Source organism: Eretmochelys imbricata, chromosome 10, assembly GCF_965152235.1.
Source record: "Eretmochelys imbricata isolate rEreImb1 chromosome 10, rEreImb1.hap1, whole genome shotgun sequence".
Lineage (NCBI taxonomy): Eukaryota > Metazoa > Chordata > Testudines > Cheloniidae > Eretmochelys > Eretmochelys imbricata.
In genome coordinates, this window is record NC_135581.1 from 46368457 (window position 1) to 46386794 (window position 18338).

General features: G+C 44.9%; 1 non-coding gene across 1 annotated transcript; it reads left to right on the top strand.

The window, feature by feature from the left end:
* The first annotated feature begins 2350 nt into the window (after positions 1–2350).
* TRNAH-GUG (transfer RNA histidin (anticodon GUG)) lies at positions 2351–2422 on the top strand. The gene has a single exon. It is a non-coding gene; the product is annotated as a tRNA-His (tRNA).
* The last annotated feature ends 15916 nt before the right edge of the window (positions 2423–18338 follow it).

Consider the following 18338-nt stretch of genomic DNA (forward strand, 5'->3'; position numbering starts at 1 on the left):
GGGGGAGAAGGAGAATAAGAAATAGAGAGAAGGTCATGAATGATCTCCTATTATAGTAAAAAGGAGTAATTTTCAGAAAGTTGTGAGCAACTGAAAATTTGGCATTAAAATAAAAATTCTGATCTAATCTTAACTCTGGTAGGAAACACTGAAGCTAGTTACATGATAGCTAATACTCAGGGGGGAAACATTCTGCACAGTGTCCAGTGGATGCACAAGCAGGATGCAATCTTCTATAGGCATTTCCATTTTTACAACTCAAAGACACAAAAAGGCCACAGGGTGGCAGCAGAGAGTGATGAATAAGATAGCAAAGTCAGTGCAATTCTTCCTGTTAGCTATTTCCATTTTGAATAATAAAATGCAAACAGGAATCAGCACCATGGTGTGGCTGGAATGGCTGCAGGCCAGAGTGGTGCCAAAAACGCATGGCTGGCAGAAGCGACATACAGAGAGGGCATGGTGGGGGGATGGTCAAGCGTCCCACAGATTGGCCTGCTTGGTGGGGGGACGAAAGGAGGCACTGTCAAGATTGTTCTGAATTCTAATCCTGTCCTCCAAAGTGCTTGCAACACCTCCCACCTTAGTGTCATCTGTAAATTTTGTAAGTATACTCTCCACTCCATTACCCAAGTCATTAATGAAAATATTGAATAGTACCAGACCCAGGACTGACCCTGGGAGATCCCACTAGATACTCTCCCCCCGTTGGACAGTGAATCATTGATAACTACTCTGAGTACGATCTTTCAGCCAGTTGTGTACCCATCCTGTAGTAATTTCATCTAGACTGCATTTTACAAGTTTCCTTATGAGACTGTTATGTGGGGCCATGTCAAAAGCATTACTAAAATCAAGATATATAATGTCTACAGCTTTCCTATTATCCACTAGGCCAATAACGCTGTCAAAGAATGAAATTGGGTTGGTTTGGCATGGTTTCTTCTTGATAAATCCATGCTGGCTATTCCTTATAACCCTATTATCCTCTAGGTGTGTACAAATTGATTAATAATTTGTTCCAGTATCTTTCCAGGTTTTGAAGTTAGGCTGACTGGTTTACAATTTCCCAGATCTTCTTTGTATATAGCTACACTGTAATTAGACACCCACAGCTGGCCCTCGCCAGCTGACTCGGGCTCAGGCTAAGGGGCCATTTAACTGTGGTATAGGCGTTCGGGTTTGGGCTGCAGCCCAAGCTCTGGGACTCTCCCAACTTGCACAGTCCTAGTGCCTGGGCTCCACCTAAAGCCCGAATATCTACACTGCAATTAAACAGCCCCTTATCCTAAGCCCCAAGAGCCCAAATCAGCTGGCATGGACCAGCTGGAGGCTTTTAATTGCGGAGTAGACATACCCTTAGTCCCCCATTTTAAGTACAGGTACTACGTTTGCCCTTCTCAAGTCCTTTGGGACCTCACTTGTCTCCACAAGTTCTCAAAGATAATCACTGATAGTGTTCAGAGATTGCTTTCTTTATCCTGGATGGCTCACCACTATCCCAGTTTAGAGATTTTCACATAATGACTTTGGTAGGACTCCTTGATAAAGGAGCAGGCTACAGACAGAAAGGACCCTGCGGGTTTGTGCCTTTATCGGCCCTCTCAGTGCAGGCACCATCTGTGTTGTGTACAATGCCTAGCACAATGGGTTTCCAATCTTAACTGAGTGCCTACCTACTACTGAGATCCAAAAATAAATACCAAAAGATATTCTGCAACATACAGTTGAGCACAGGGTTTTCCTAATTCATATGTACTGGTCTGCGTGCTTTTTTAAGACTTAAAGCCAAGCAAATACGTTCTTAGATGAGCAGCCATACTACTGCCAAAAATGTGTCCATTTACCCAAATAAATTAACTTTCCGCTGTAGCCACCGGCCCCGCCCCGCGGCTTGGATCCTCTGAGCGGCCCAGGCCGCTCGGCGCGCGGGGGAAGCGGTGCCAGGTGGGACAGCGAAGGCCGCAGTCCACCAAACCCGCCCCCCATGGCCGCGACCCCAGCGCAGGCGCAGGAAGGGCTGCCGGCCACACCGCCCACCATAGCCCCGCCCTCCCCTTTGAGAGGAGGCTGCGCGCGCCTGACTACAGGGAACACGCACCAGCTTCTCACGCCTAATGACGCTTCCGGCTCGCCCCGCCTCCTTCTCCCAAATCCATTGGCTTTGCGCTCCGCCACCTAGAGCTCGCTCCCTTCCCATTGGGGGCCGCATGCGCAGTAGCTGTTCTGGAGGCGGTTCTTAGAAAGAGCAAGAGACAGAACAGTTTGGCTGGCCTCTCCCTTGTGACGTCATCAGCGCCGCTCTGAAGGGAGCGGGCGCCAGGCGTTTACTATAGGGTCCCAGTAGCTCGCCGTGATCGTATAGTGGTTAGTACTCTGCGTTGTGGCCGCAGCAACCTCGGTTCGAATCCGAGTCACGGCATCGCTTTGACAGTGATATCACGGCATGTGGGCTCGTATAGCTTTTTACTGGGCGGGTTGCAGACCAGGCAGCGCTAGCTTCTTAGTGGGGGCACCCAGGCACAGCCAGCCTGTTACTGGGTTGGGGGGCACCCAGGCACGGCCAGCCTGATATGGGGTTGGAGACACCTGGACACAGCCATGATGATGGGGGCGCTAAGGCAGAGCCAGCCTGTTACCAGGGCAGGGGGAACCTAGGCAGGGCCATCCTTCCCCCTCCGGGTTCAGCTTTTTAGCTCTCTGTGAGTGTGAGAACCAAAGACTAATTAGGAGGAGCTGGTCACGCTTTTAGGTGAGTGGCTGGTACCCAGCCACCTCCTTAAAGGCCTTGGACCCATGTTGCTTATCAAAAGAAATGTAACTTATAACTTTTATTAAAACACTTAAAACCAAGAAAACATTTTGTAACCCCCAGACACCCCTGGGCAGAGGGCACAGGAAGTGCACAGGGATTAATAGCGATTCCCCTGGATCGGATATCTGCATAACAGTTCACAGAAGGGGGGCATGTGAGGTCACTACCGAGAGCCAGGCACACAGTTGGTTCGTCTCTGTTGGCTTCAGTCTCAAGTTCAACTAGATTTAGAGTTCATAGGAACACATGAGAGCATAGGCAAATAACACATACAGTTACAAGAGCATCTATCTTTTAGTAATTTTATTAAAGTTACTGACAAAGCTATAAATGTCATAGCGTATACAATTCCTATAGATACGTATAATGAACTGGTTATACCTACAGGCCTACTCACATCCTCCTAGTTGGTGTTAGAGTCTGCTCGCCCTCTCATGGATTGACCATCAATATGGGAGTGGTTCCTGATGGAGTTTTACCTGCTCTGGGCACCCCTTTTTATACTCAAGTATCAGAGGAGTAGCCATGTTAGTTTGTATCCACAAAAACAACAAGGAGTTCAGTGGCACCTTAAAGACTTGCAGATTTATTTGGGCATAAGCTTTCGTGGGTAAAAAAACATTTCTTTGGATGCATGGAGTGAAAATTACAGATACGAGCATAAATAGTGCCAATATGTTGTCTTTAAGGTGCCACCAGACTCCTTTTTATACTGTGAGCCTGTCTATACCTATATTCTGCACATGTACATGGAAGTGTCAACCCTCTTTTTCCTATTGGTTTGTATCCCCTGTAAACTCAAGGGATCCCGAATTCTATAGGCGAGGTAGGTTTTGTCAACATTGGCGTACCACCTTCGGCTGTGTTAAGGCATGTGTTAGAGACAGTATTTGTTGTTACAGCATGTTATGATTTAATTTTAATCTTCCCAGCTATACTTTCACAATATTACCAATTGGTATCTCTTTCCCATCATCTTTCGGGTTATTTCTCAGTCACTGACTAGCACCATCATTTCTTGTCTCCAAGGCCTAAAATAGCTTAGCTAGAGTCTTGCAGGCCTTGACCTACAGGTTTTTGCGTTTCAGCTTGTCTTACTCATGTCTACTACCTAGTTCCTCTAAATATTGATCAATCTTATACTTTTATAATCCTACAAATCAACTCTAATTAACATACAGTGAATATATGTAATATAACATATTGATTAATCATAACATCACACAATAAATGGATACTAAACTAAAATCATTGGCTACATATGTGTCTATAGTGGAAATGGTGTTCTTAAGGTCTGGGAGTTAAGGCAGGTCACCAGGAGGTGACGTACCTCAGACATGTCCCTGTCAGGCAGAAGGTAACAGACGCTTATCGCTCTGGCTGGCCATGTGTGTATTGTCTGCCTCACAGTGGAAACCTGTTTGCATACTGAGTCAGATACCAGTCAAAAGACTGAGAAACCTACAAGAGAGAAAATCTACAGGAAAAAATCAGCAAGGGGTTGTCCTGTTTATGAATAAAGATAAAGGATGAAACACATGGGATCCTGCACTAAGGAGATAAGCTAACAGCATGTTTGTCTTATGAAAGGAAGGTCCCAGCCAGCCTGGCGGTCAAATGCTGCAAGGACTTTGGGTGAGCACTGCTCTGCAAGACATGAGCATAACTTGTTAATTAAGTCGAGGTTCTTCTGGAATGCAAGTTATGATTCTATTTTATATGTAATCATTTCTTTCCAATACTTCTATTTGCTATTACTTGAATCTTTGTAAAATAAACTTGTCCTTACTTTCACTATAAACCTATCCAAGTGCTTTGTGAAGCGGGGCAGTGAGCTGAGGTGGAACTGGTCAGCTGGGGCTCCCTGCTTTTTTGGAAGCAGTGATTCTGTGAATACTGCAAGTGTTCAGTGGACCAGGGGATGGACACTCCAGGGACATGCTTGGGGGGCTTGAGGATTGAGGTGTGCCTATCACTATACTCTAGAGAGAAAGAGCGAGGCCTAGAAAGGAGTGTTGTCCATGGCCAGAGGAGTTGGGGGGCTGACCCCCCGGCAGGCACTGGCAAGGCTGCCTCATGCTAAAGCCAGGTGGTAGTGAGACGCCCCATAATTGGGTACCCCAGGAAGTGTTACACATATCACCAAAGCTCTGCTATTAATTCAAACTAAGAATATGCATATCAAATCAAAGTTACATTAACCGGATAGTCTCACTATCATCATGTTAGCTAAATCATCAAATTAATATTACAAATAATTGAACCATATCAATTCTAAGAAAGAATCCAAGGTGGCTATCCATTTGGCTATAAATCCCAACTGAAGAATCTTACCAAAGTCAGGCAGATCTTCCGTGTGGTGCTGGTCAAATAGTTTAATACTGAAACCAAATTATCTAATGTCTAAACCACAACTTCAGAGCCAGTTAGAGCTTCCTTTTTTTACACTTCAGTTCTAGGGTGGTGGTGTGAAGAGGTGCCACACCGCTCGTGAGAGAGTTGAATTTGGCCAGCTGGGCCCAGTCAGCCAATTAAGCTGCAAACAGAGGACACTTAGGTTGTGTAGAGCAGTAGTTCCCAAACAGGAGTCTGGGGCCCATTGGAGGGCTGCGAGTAGGTTTTGGGGGTCCACCAAGCAGGGCTGGCATTAGTCTTGCTAGGACCCAGGGCAGAAAGATGAATGGGGCCAGGACCCTGAGCCCAGGACCCTGAGCCCCACCACCCGAGGCTGAAGCCGAAGCCTGAGTAACTTAGCTTTGCGAGGTCCCCTGTGGCATGGGGCCCTGGGCAACTGCCCTGCTTGCTACCTCCTAGTACCGGCCCTGGCTTTTATATGCAGAACAGTTGTTGTGGCACAAGTGGGCTGTGGAGTTTTTATGTCATATTCAGGGGGCTCAGAAAGAAAAAGTTTGAGAACCCCTGGTGTACAGGTTGCTAGTTAGGAGGCCTGTAGTTTCTCTCCCTGAGGTAAGGGAGAATGAAGGGGTATAGGAAGCCCTGAGAAAGGGTTTACCTAGTAGGCCTAAGAGAAGGATCTGACTAGGAAGGAAGGAGAATAAAAGCATAGAGAAGCACCATAGGAAGTAGTCCAGAGGGGCAAGAGCAATAAGGTTGGTGTAACTGCAGACCTTAGCTGCTTACTACAGGACCCTGGACTGGAACCCAGAGTAGAGGATGGGCCTGGGTTTCCCAATAGCCACTGCAGAGAGGTATTGCTTTGGGGAAGTGAATAGGAAGAGTGCCTGATTTAGTCTCTATGGGAATGACATAGGGGAGAGGGCATGAGCTCTGCCTGATGCTACTTGAGGAGAGAGACTTTGAAAGACTTCCCAGGAAGGGGAATCACAGCGTGACCTGGATGGAGGGACGAGTCATGAAGTAGCTGTACTGCGAGAACAGGAGGAGAGCCAATGGCACCAGTTAGGAAGGGGGGAGGGGGGGCTGCTACCCTCACCCTGAGTTTCATACAGGAGGTGTGCTCCCAGGCAGAGCTCTTAACTGCACATGTGAGTTCTGCAGAGAGGTGCTTCTCCCAGCTTCTGTCCCTGGAGCAGGGAGTCAGTGTTTTGTTTACAAACAGAGGCAGGGTGATTAAGATAAGAAAAGGCTGGTAATTAAATTAAGGATCTGGAAGTCATGAGATGAATCTGTAAAACAGGAATCCCTCTGCAGAGGCGGACGGGGTTGAAGAGAGAATGCAGAAGACATACGGCCAAGCCCTCTGGTCCAAGGTTACATTCAGAAAAGAGGAAGATGTGAGGAGCATAAGTGAAAAAAAGGGGCTAAAACCCAGGGAAAGGATATCAGTGGTCTAGAGAAGTTCCCACTCTACCTGTGGTACTTATGTGGGCCCATCACCGTAGTATCTGAGCACCTCACATCACAGCCCCTCGGTGAGATAGAGAGTGCTATTATCCCCATTGTACAGATGGGGCACTGAGGCACAGATTTTCAGAGGTATTTAGGTATCTAGTGGGATTTTCAAAAGTGCCTAGAAAGTTAGTTGCTTTGTAAACCCCACTAGATGCCTAGCTGCATCTTTGGGTGCCTAAAAACCTTTCAAACTCTGTCCCTAAGGCATGAACCTGAAGTCATACAGGAATTCTAGAGCGGGAAAGGGTGGGAAGAGTAGAACCCAGGTTTCTCAGAGCTAGCTCCCTATCCACTGGACCAGCATTTCTCCCTGCAGCATGCTGCAAAAAAAGAGGCCCCTGATGGATGGGAATAAAACCAAGAAGGCCAGTTCTCTGAGACCCCAGCAATTGGTCCTGGGTGATTGGGAAGGATGCCATGGTTGACAGTATGAAAAGCAGCACAGAGGTCTGGAAGGATGACGAAAGAAAGAGAATGAGTGTCAGATGAGAGGAGAGCACTTAACTGCCAATGGGTGGCAGATTCTGCCCCAGACTGAGTTGTACATCAATGCCTGCTGTGCAATTTTAGATTTTAACTGAAAACCATTTTGGTTTGCCGTTTTTTGTTCTGAGTTTGAGAAAAGCAAGGAATGAGAAAGTGTCATATGAGTATCAGTTGTGATTATATATCAAATTCTTAGGGTTTCAGCTGTATTCAGGCCAATTCCGGAACATAGAACAGAAATTGCATCCACAGAGTCCATAAAGTTGACGATTATTGTCATGATTTTTATTATTTACTGGGCACGATCTGTGTGCTCAGCACTGTTCAGAATATGCCAGAAAATGTAGTCTCTGAGCCAATGCATATAAGATGTGTAACTCTGGATAAGATGGCTTAGATATTTAAGTATAAAGTGTATAGTTATTGACCACACATGTTATCACATGTTCACTGTGATGTTTATATCTGTGAGTGTAGGCATTGATGGCAATAGAAGTTTTATTTGATTAAGGATCAGAAGATTTGACCCTCCAACTTTATTTCAACTGTTTATTTCCTTTCCTGCCTGCAGTGGCCCTGCTATACTCAGAAGTCTCAATATTTCCTCCAACTTTAAAATGTGGAATTTTCTTGGTGTTTGATTTAAAATATTCTCCTATGAAAACTGCAACTCAGTCACTGTAGTGTTGTGTTTAAGACTCTTCTCGAAAGTAACTAGCCTTTAAACAGAAGTGAAAGCAGTGTTGCCAACTCTCCTGATTTTGTCATGAGTCTCATCATTATTGTTTTCCTTAAAGCCCCAGCTCCTGGAGTCAAGTGATATGTGATTATTTCAGTCTTTATTCTTAAAGAAAAATGAAGTTTCTAGCTCTTGTGGCTGTGGAGAAAGCTTCAACATGTGACCCCAGTGCGCCTTAAAGGCTCAAAAAGCAAAATGTAAATTAAAAAACCCACCAAATCTATTATTTGTACATAATATCATTATTTTAAAGCCAATCTCATGATTTTTGGTGAGCCTGCTTCTTGATTTTTGAACATTTGGGCTTGGCAATATTATGAAAGTCACTTGAAAGTGTCAGTGTCACTCCTGTTTAAAGTTATTTTCTAGTCTATTATTTGCAGTGAGGTAACACCCCTAGTGCTCCAGGCAGGTGCTGTATAAACTCATGGAACCTTGACCTAACAGAATGTTTCCAAAAGTTAAATGATCTATTCCAAGCTTGATGAACTGCAAAAAGGTGATAGAAAGTAATCTAGATTTTTCTACAATTGTTTCAATTGTTGTATTCAAGAGTTAGTAACAAATTAAGAATATACATTACAATTTTAAACCTAACCAGTGTCCCTTAAGTGACTTGACACAAGTTGTCAGAACATGTTAGCATTAGAGCTGAGTAGGTCTAATATTTATTTAATTTTCTTTCTTTGTGTAGGAATTAGAAATTATTATCCGACAGGAGCACTGTATCTAAGTTATTAACTGCAAAAAAACAAGAGTTTTCAGGTGCTCAAGTAGCCTCTGGAATCATGGTTAAATTTGCCCCTCCCCCCCAAAAAAATCTGAAATGGCATCCCTGACGAGAGTAGCGACGGTGGAAGAGAAGAAAGGAGTTGCTGAACCCGGTGGAGCTAATCGCAAGAAGGGGGAACCACCCAGCAGTGAGTAGAGCACCCTGTGACAAGTAGCTAACATTTTCCTCCCCTCCCACCCCGACTCACACCTCCAACAGAAATATTATAATATAGACTTTAACAGAATGTTCTTGATAACCAGAAGTTTAACAACTCTTAATAGACACTGCCGATGACAATTTTGTATCTCTCAGGACTTTTAACCCTAGGACACAGAACACATATTAAAAGGTAACTTTATTGGACAATATTTATGGCTGTGGGGAACTTTTTTTTCTGGCACCTTCCCCGTCTAAATGTTATGGGTGATCCCAGGCACATGGCATGCATACAGTCATTTTCACTTTCACTCCATAAAACTAAACAATATGAAAAGGCTGGGTAGTTTCGCAGCTAATAAATATAGAAAAAGGAAAAATAAGGTACTTCAGATAACAGGGGGCTCATGAACTCTTCAGCTCTCATAGTCTCCTAGACTCTCGTAGAGTAGGGGACGGAGCTGCAGGCAAGGAGCCAGATGTCGATATCCTGCTGGTGCAGCGTTTCTCATTAGCAGGCCTCCTTCAGGTGCCAAGAGATTGGTCAATGGCTGGAATGGCCTGGTTGTTGATGTCATGACTTTCTTTCCCTAAGGAAACCCTGGGGATTCTGGAACATCAGTCTGTCCTCGAGTGGCTTGTTGATCCACCAGGCAAGGAGGCTTCTTGGCCTTCCCTTGTACTTGCAGTTTATGAATTTCACCAACTTTGCCTTGTAGCACCTCCCTCTAAGGTCTTTGGAAAAATCAGGTGTGAGGCCAACCTTGGAAATATATGACTTGGTCCAATCATGTTCAAACGAGGTCATCCGTAGTGATGGTCAACTTGGAAAAATCCCATTTAAATTAGCAATTTTCAAAAATATTCAGTGTTTTGCACACCACAGGTCTGTGACCCCAGGGGGCGCCACCTCAGACCCCCAAAATATCAAAAATCCATGACAGCACTTTTGAGGAAGGTGGCATGGTCTTATTAGGTCTTAAGATGACATTGTGTCAACAGTTTACCGAAAGCTCAGTATAAAAATCCTGTAAAAAATAGCTAATTGGAAAAACCCTAGCAACAAAACATGTCACTCAACATTCATTCATCCATCAGGAAAAAAAAATTACTTTAAAGTATTATCAGTTTAATCATTTCCAGATTCTTCTCTGCTCATCTAAAAACAGACACATATTCTTTCAAGATCTGAGCTATTACTGGTCAGACAATGTATCTTTTGGAATCTGCATCTTGATAGAGAAAAGTTACTTTGAAGCTTATCAATATGAAACTCATTTAAAATACACTATTTTAATTTGCTATAATCTCTGTCTTCCCATAAAAGCTGTTCTCCTCACAGAAGCACCAAAGCTGCTGGAGAAGGTGCAAGATCACTGCAGCCTCCTGCTGCAGCCCCCTAAGATGCATAGCACTGGGCGTCAGGTGGCACATAGCCAATAGTTCAAGTTTCTGTAATTTACACACGTTGTCATTTGCTGCAAACGCAGCAGTGCTCTACATCCTGCAGTTCTATCCCTAGCTCTTATGTTCTTTCCTTTTATAAATTCAATATGAAACACACTGAAACTGCTAAGGTTATAGGTTAAGCACTCTTTTACAAGTTGGGAAATGCTAATTAGCTCATGCAATCTTAACTCTGTCCCCCCGTTACAAATTATAACAGTCTGGTTGTATGTTCTCACACTGGCTTTCATCTACAATATAACATCGCAAATTTTTTTCCTTCGGTCTTCAGAGCCTATGAAATACCATTTTCTTAAATTCATATCTGCACATCTCATGGAATACTGAGACATCCTCCATTCAATGGCAGTTGTCACTGGGCATATGTGCACATTGCCAGTGCCACACTGGGAGGGACACTAAGCTCTGATAGTTCAAGTAGCAGCTAAATTTCTGTTTTAAAACTGAATTTTATACCTTCTCTAAAATTCCATACAAAGGCAGTTGTGTGCAAATTGGAATATCTGGTAAGGAGCCGGACAAGACTTTATAAGGACATTATGAAGTCAGTTGAACAAAGGGTTCCCAAGATAAGGCACCTTAAAAATCAGCTGTTTTCAAAAGTCTAACCCACAACACAGACCTCTACATGTTGAGCTAAAGGGTACTTCCTTTAACTAGCAGAAGAGTCTCTTATGTGGTGAACCCCCTAAAGGGTGACTGTGACACTGGCAAACCAGGTGCCATCTTATGCCAAGGTCCCTATGCCTTACTTGAATACTGACAAACACATAGCAGGAATTAGTTTTGTTCACCTATGTGCTAGTATTGTTCAAATAGGTATTAGAATTATAAAAATGTGCTTAGTGTTTAGACTTTATTGAATGTTTGCAGATTGTCCCATGCATTAATCTCACTTATAACATCTGTATCCTATTGTCAGAGTCTGGAGTGCAATCCAGACCAGCGAGGGGTTCTGTCACCGCCTACCCTGGAACCTTAAGTGCTTCACAATGCTTTGCTGTTGTAGCTCCCAACCTGGGGTGCTCACAACCAGCCTCTGGTCACTCCCTGAGTGTGAGCTAGACAGCCCTGGTTCAGCAGCTCTGACCCCAGCAGCCTGTCTACAGCCCCACTCTGGCTTCCACCAACCTGGGTTACTACTTGCAGGGTGACCCAAACACACTCCTAGTCCTGAATTTTCCCAAAACTGTGTTCTGTGCAGTGTCCAGCCAAATCCTCGGCAGTTCAGAGAAATGATATGGTTCGTGTGTTCCTTTATAGATACACAAACACATCACAGCTGATTAACTTAACTGGGGATAAGTACACCCTTCCCTTTAAACACAGCCCTGAGTTGGCTTATGGTAAAAATGAAATACATTTGTTAACATACACAGGATTAAGTGAGTTCAAGTATAAGGAATGACACGAGAAAGAGTTACAAGTAAAATAAAACAAAATACATTTCTATAGATCTGAAACTTAATTTAGCAAGATACAGACTTTGTTCAAGATGGTTTTTCGCTCCAGTCATTCTTCCCAGCCATGACTGACTTTCCCTCAGTTAGGATCTTCCACAAAAGTACAAAGTGCTGGCTTCCCATGTCTTCTTAGGTGAAAGATCTTTGCCTAAGCAAGTTTCTCACCTGTATTCTGTTCCAGAGACTTCAACTCCTCTTGGTTGAAGGACCCATCTTTCTCAGCTTGCAGGGGCTCTGTTCTCCTATCTGTCTAGTGCTGGATGCCAAATATGGCTTCAGTGCTTGCTTATATCTTTCAAAGTTCAATGAGCTTGTTTCAAGAAGCAGGATGAACTCATGCTGTTCTTACCTTCCTGTGGGCCTCCCATCCCCCTGATGATTTCTAGGTAAATGGGGCTTCCATTGTTTCTGATTCCACCAGGCTTAATTTACATAGGAGACAGGTGGATGGCTGTGACATTCCCTCTTGTCTGGGCAGACTGTACAGCCTAATATTGGTGAGTATCCATAATTCCTTATATAGTGTTAACACAGACATTTCACAATGATATCAATTACCAGTGCCTCATTAGCTTTCCGAAGACTTCACTCTGTACACTTTTATAAGACAGTAATGTTGTGCGCAATCAGTTGTTTGAGTTGCTTGTTACTTGAGGTTCAGCCCTGCCCCTCCCCCCATCTTTATAAACCAGTAAACTTTTGAAATGGATCTTCTGAAAAGTAAAACCCAGACCAAAATTTCTCTCTCCTGCTGGGTGTAGCTGCCATGCTGTCTTCTCTGCAGCTTGTTAGTGTGAGCTTTGCTTCCACCCCTTGTTTATGGATCTGTTTATTGCATATATGTAAATTGAGGTAAACACACATTCTTTTGTTTAAGATAGACTTGTTTAACAACTCCCCCTGACATACCTGGTTCACCCACACTTTAGTTATAATTCTAGAGTATAGTCATAACTCTTAAAACCTGTTGTGTACAACATCACACAAGAATATTAATGATCAGTGAGTTATTAATTTTCAAAGGATAAATCATAAGGCATATTTTGTACAAAGATTATTACAACGGTGTGTAAGGTGTGAATACAGGGGTGCTTACTGTCACATACCTGTTATCAGGTAATATTTAAGTGTTTGCATTGCAAGCCTCTGTAATTGTAAATCACCAGACAGGAGAAAAGCATTAACTAGTGTGAAATACTAATCTCCAACAGGAGGTGTTATCTCCTGCCCAGCAAAGAATCAAAGAGGAGATGTGCAAGTTCCCTCCGTCAACAGGACTGGAAGGTCAGAGAAGGGGGGAAAGGGAATAAACATCCTTGACAAGGAGAAACTGTATCTCTATGCTGCTGGACTCTCGAGGACAAGGTTTACTAGGCATAAGCAATACCCCAGTATTTTAGCCTGGGTTAACCCTGTGGGACACACAGAGCTTGCTGTAACTCATTTGTGTGTGTATGTTTACATGTGTGAACCTTTAAATAACTCTGTTTCCTTTTCCTATAAAACACATCTTTATATAGTTTATTATAGGATTGGCTACAAGCATTATCTTTGGTGTGAGATGTAAAGTGCAGTTGACCTGGGGTAAGTAACTGGTCCTTTGGGACTGGGAGTGACCAGAATATTGTTAGGTTTCAGAGTAACAGCCGTGTTAGTCTGTATTTGCAAAAAGAAAAGGAGTACTTGTGGCACCTTAGAGACTAACCAATTTATTTGAGCATAAGCTTTCGTGAGCTACAGCTCACTTCATCATATTGTTGTGATTTATGGTAAGGGACCATCTATCACAAAGGCAAGCTTACCTGGGTGGCAAGATAGATTGGAGTACCCAAGGGAACTATCTTTGACTCCCTGGTTAGGCTGTTATACTGCTTGAGCTTGTTAATTGTTTGGAAAAATACAAGAATACAACTCACAACCAGTTTGGGATTTGTGCCCTGGTTCCTAACTGTCTGCCCTGCTTTTGAGTCAGTGCAGAAGAGCTTAACAGTGATATGTAGCCACACTGAGTTCCGATGAAGTGAGCTGTAGCTCACGAAAGCTTATGCTCAAATAAATTGGTTAGTCTCTAAGGTGCCACAAGTACTCCTTTTCTTTTTGCAAATACAGACTAACACGGCTGTTACTCTGAAAACTTTCTTTCTTGACACCATAAAAACACCCATTAGACAAGTGGAGGGAAGAAAGTCAATGGAACTACTCACACCCTTAAAGCTAAGTGAATTAATCTGGGGTTGTGTAATCAATGAGCTTGTTGGCCTTATGATAGCATATAGAGAACAAGGCAAATGACTGCTAGAAGAGAAAGGGTGGTCTTATGGTAAGAAAGAACCCAGCCAGGTGTCTATTGTGGGCTCTGCCAGAGCAGCTGTGTGATGCTAAGCAAGCCTCTTAAACCAACATTTTCCCAGGTGACCACTAATTAAGTTTCTTGATGGCTAGGTGCCCAATTTGAGAAGCTGGGGATCTGGTTTTCAGTTCAGAGACACTCAGTTCAAACTGAAGGCGCTAGGAGCTCTGGGTGCTCAGCAGGCCCTGAGAAACTGAGCCTCAGCTCTTGAGGCATCCCACTTGAGCAGACACTGCAAGTGTCAGTCTTAATCTCTCTGTATCTCAGTTGCCCATCTGTAAAATGGGGGTAAGAATACATGTTGGGTGTGGTGAAGTTAAATCCATTAATGTGAGGGTGGTTTGGACATTGCGAGGAGGAGTGCCAGCGAAAACCCATGAAGAAATAAAAATGTTCATATTCAGTGCAGAGTTTGCAGAGTGGGCAGTAAATAAGGCAGGGGCCACATGTTGAATGAGGGAGATAAAAATAAATATCGCACAGCTACCTTGGGCTTTGAGCCCCATCCAACCTGTGCATTGAATGAGGTACAGGTCCTGTGGAAAAAATTATATATGATCACATAGTTACAGATTGCATCATGTTGTTAGTGCTGCAGAGTGTTGCTGATACAGCCGAGTCGTTAATGCTGCTAGTGCTGCTATTCTTGGAGCTCCGGTGTTAGCTGCACCAGCAGAGAATGCATCATGTTGGTTCAGAAGGCCTCGATGTTATTCATACACAAAGACCACAAGCTCAGTTTGGTGGCAAAGGCGCTTCGCCAGGTTTATTGTCAGCAATGCACGGCACTAGTACCTTGTCCAAAGGGTCACAGGGACATTGACACATGCATGCCAGTGACAAGGTAAAGGCTCAGTCAGCATTACAGGATGCTGTCCCCTTGGCCAATACAAAGATGTCCCAATACTTCTCCTTTTATACCCTGGTATAAACAAGTTACATATTACCCTGCAGGTATTGTTAGTTATCACTAAAGCTGCAAATCTGTCATGGAGGTCACAGAAGTCACAGATTCCGTGACTTTCTGGAACCTCCACAGCTGCAGGGGCCAGTGGTCGGCCTGCAGGGCCCCCCAGAGCAGCAGCACCCCAGGAGCTGTGAAGTTTTAGTCAGGGTATTTGTAGTGAAAGCCATGCACAGGTCATGGGCGTGAATTTTTGTTTATTGCCCATGACCTGTCCATGACTTCTACTAAAAATGCCTGTGACTAAATCTTAGCCTTAGTTATCACCTTTGTATCTTGTACCTGCTAGTTTGAACAAAACATCCTCATCCATTATCCTGCCATCCTATCCTTCTCTTAGAGGGGTCGGTGTGTTCCTGTGCAATCTTTTGGGAATTTGTTTATGTAGCTACTTGAGAATGCTGGGTGTTCTTGTACCATCCTCTCCAGTCAGGAATGTGCTTACTTGGTTAGTCAGTACCTGGTGTGTTACTGTTCTGCAAAGCTTGACCCTGGTTCATACTCTTAGTTATGGCTAGGGCTTCAGCAAGGCCTACATATCATACTGTTTAAATTCAGGATGCAGCAGTTCCCTTAATTTTGGTATTTAATCGGGTTCTTTGAATATCATTTTTACACAGAATTTCCTAGGTTTTGTTTTTAAGAAAAATGAATAAACAGTGAAATTCTATCATGTGCAACTGTTTGTCAGGCAGGTTTCAGAGTAGCAGCCCTGTTAGTCTGTATCCGCAAAAAGAACAGGAGTACTTGTGGCACCTTAGAGACTAACAAATTTATTAGAGCATAAGCTTTCGTGGGCTACAGCCCACTTCATCAGCTGTAAATAGTTGCACATGATAGAATTTCACTGTTTATTCATTTTTCTTAAAAACAAAACCTAGGAAATTCTGTGTAAAAGTGATATTCGAAGAACCCTATTAAATACCAAAATTAAGGGAACTGCTGCATCCTGAATTTAAATAGTATGATATGTAGGCCTTGCTGAAGCCCTAGCCATGACTAAGAGTATGAACCAGGCAGCAGTAGAATGCTGGGAATCTGGGCTCCCAAACTGTTCCTGGCTCTAGGAAGGGAATGGCCTCAGGAGTGGTTGGTACATGGAACTTATGCTCTTGGGTGGTACATGTGATACGCTGGAGGGCAGGGATAGGATACAGAGGGACCTAGACAAATTGGAGGATTGGGCCAAAAGAAATCTGATGAGGTTCAATAAGGATAAGTGCAGGGTCCTGCACTTAGGACGGAAGAACCCAATGCACAGCTACAGACTAGGGACCGAATGGCTAGGCAGCAGTTCTGCGGAAAAGGACCTAGGGGTGACAGTGGACGAGAAGCTGGATATGAGTCAGCAGTGTGCCCTTGTTGCCAAGAAGGCCAATGGCATTTTGGGATGTATAAGTAGGGGCATAGCGAGCAGATCGAGGGACGTGATTGTCCCCCTCTATTTGACATTGGTGAGGCCTCATCTGGAGTACTGTGTCCAGTTTTGGGCCCCACACTACAAGAAGGATGTGGATAAATTGGAGAGAGTCCAGCGAAGGGCAACAAAAATGATTAGGGGTCTGGAACACATGACTGATGAGGAGAGGCTGAGGGAACTGGGATTGTTTAGTCTGCAGAAGAGAAGAATGAGGGGGGATTTGATAGCTGCTTTCAACTACCTGAGAGGTGGTTCCAGAGGGGATGGTTCTAGACTATTCTCAGTGGTAGAAGAGGACAGGACAAGGAGTAATGGTCTCAACTTGCAGTGGGGGAGGTTTAGGTTGGATATTAGGAAAAACTTTTTCACTAGGATGGTGGTGAAACACTGGAATGCATTACCTAGGGAGGTGGTAGAATCTCCTTCCTTAGAAGTTTCTAAGGTCAGGCTTGACAAAGCCCTGGCTGGGATGATTTAATTGGGGATTGGTCCTGCTTTGAGCAGGGGGTTGGACTAGATGACTTCCTGAGGTCCCTTCCAACCCTGATATTCTATGATTCTATGTGCATTTACACAGGGCGCTTTCCCCTGTGGACTTGTAGTGCTCTATGCAGGTAGGGAGGTGGGCAGGAGAAGCCCAGTTTCACAGACAGTCTAGCCAAGCACATGGACATGGCATATAGTCATTCAAAAAGTGTGGCTAAACAGACAAGACTTGGTTTCAATTTTCAGCTCTGCCAGGAGTGATCTCATGCAACCTGTTTGGTCTGCAGTTACCTCATCTGAGGTGGGGATGGGGTGAGACGATGATCCATCTCCCCTTGAAGCTTAGGTGGAAGAGACCTTCCCTAATGGTAAGGGCTTAAAGAGCACAAAGATGAAGGGACTCTGCAGAGAAACAGAAATGTGCTTTTTGTTCTTCCTGGTGATAGAGAACAGCAGGGAAGGGTTGGGGGTGAGTGCATGTGTTTGCAGATGTGAGTGTGTGCAAGTGTATGTGATGTATGAGTGTGTGTGGATATCATGGTGCCCATGTGTGAGTGTGTGGGGTGCATGTGTGTAAGCACTGTATGTATGAATGTGAGTGTGCCAACGTGAGAGTGCATGGTGTGTGTGGATGTGATGCCGTGGCAGGCTATGAGAGAGCCGATGTGTGAGTGCACAGAGTGCAGGGGGTCCTGCGAGTGCAGCTCTGTGTGTGTGGATATGAATGTGTGCATAGATGTGAGTGCACGGTCTCTGTAGGGATGTGAGTGACTGCACAGTGTGTGTGATGACACTTGTGCCCATGTGAGTGTGCAGGGCGAGTGTGAATGTGCTGTGTGTGCCTGCACGGCGCGGTGTGTGTCTGTGCCGTATGCGGGCATGTGCGCCTGTTCCGCCAGCTGCGGTGCGGGTCCCGCGTAGGCTGCAGGCAGCGCCGGCTCCGGTCCGCTCCCGTCCATCCCCCGAGCGGGGCAGCGGCAGGTGGGACCAACGAACACACGCACTCGCCCAACCGCCAACGGGGGGCGCGCGCGCACGCCCACAACTCTCAACAGCAAAACCGCCCAAGTGCCCCAGGCGCGCGCCGAAGGGGAGCTAAGGAGTTTTGTCTCTGCGGCTCCGCCCACTCCTATTTCGCACATGCGCAGTCACTGCGGGGAGATCCGTGCAGGATAGAGCACGACCCCGCCCCCTTGGAAGCCGCATGCGCAATAGCTACTCCAGAGATGGTTCTTAGAACGGGCAGGGGTTAGAGCTACTGGCCCGCCCTCTCCGTGGTGACGTCATCAGCACCACACTGAATAGGGCGAGCGCCAGGCGTTTCTCGCAGAGCCCCAGTAGCTC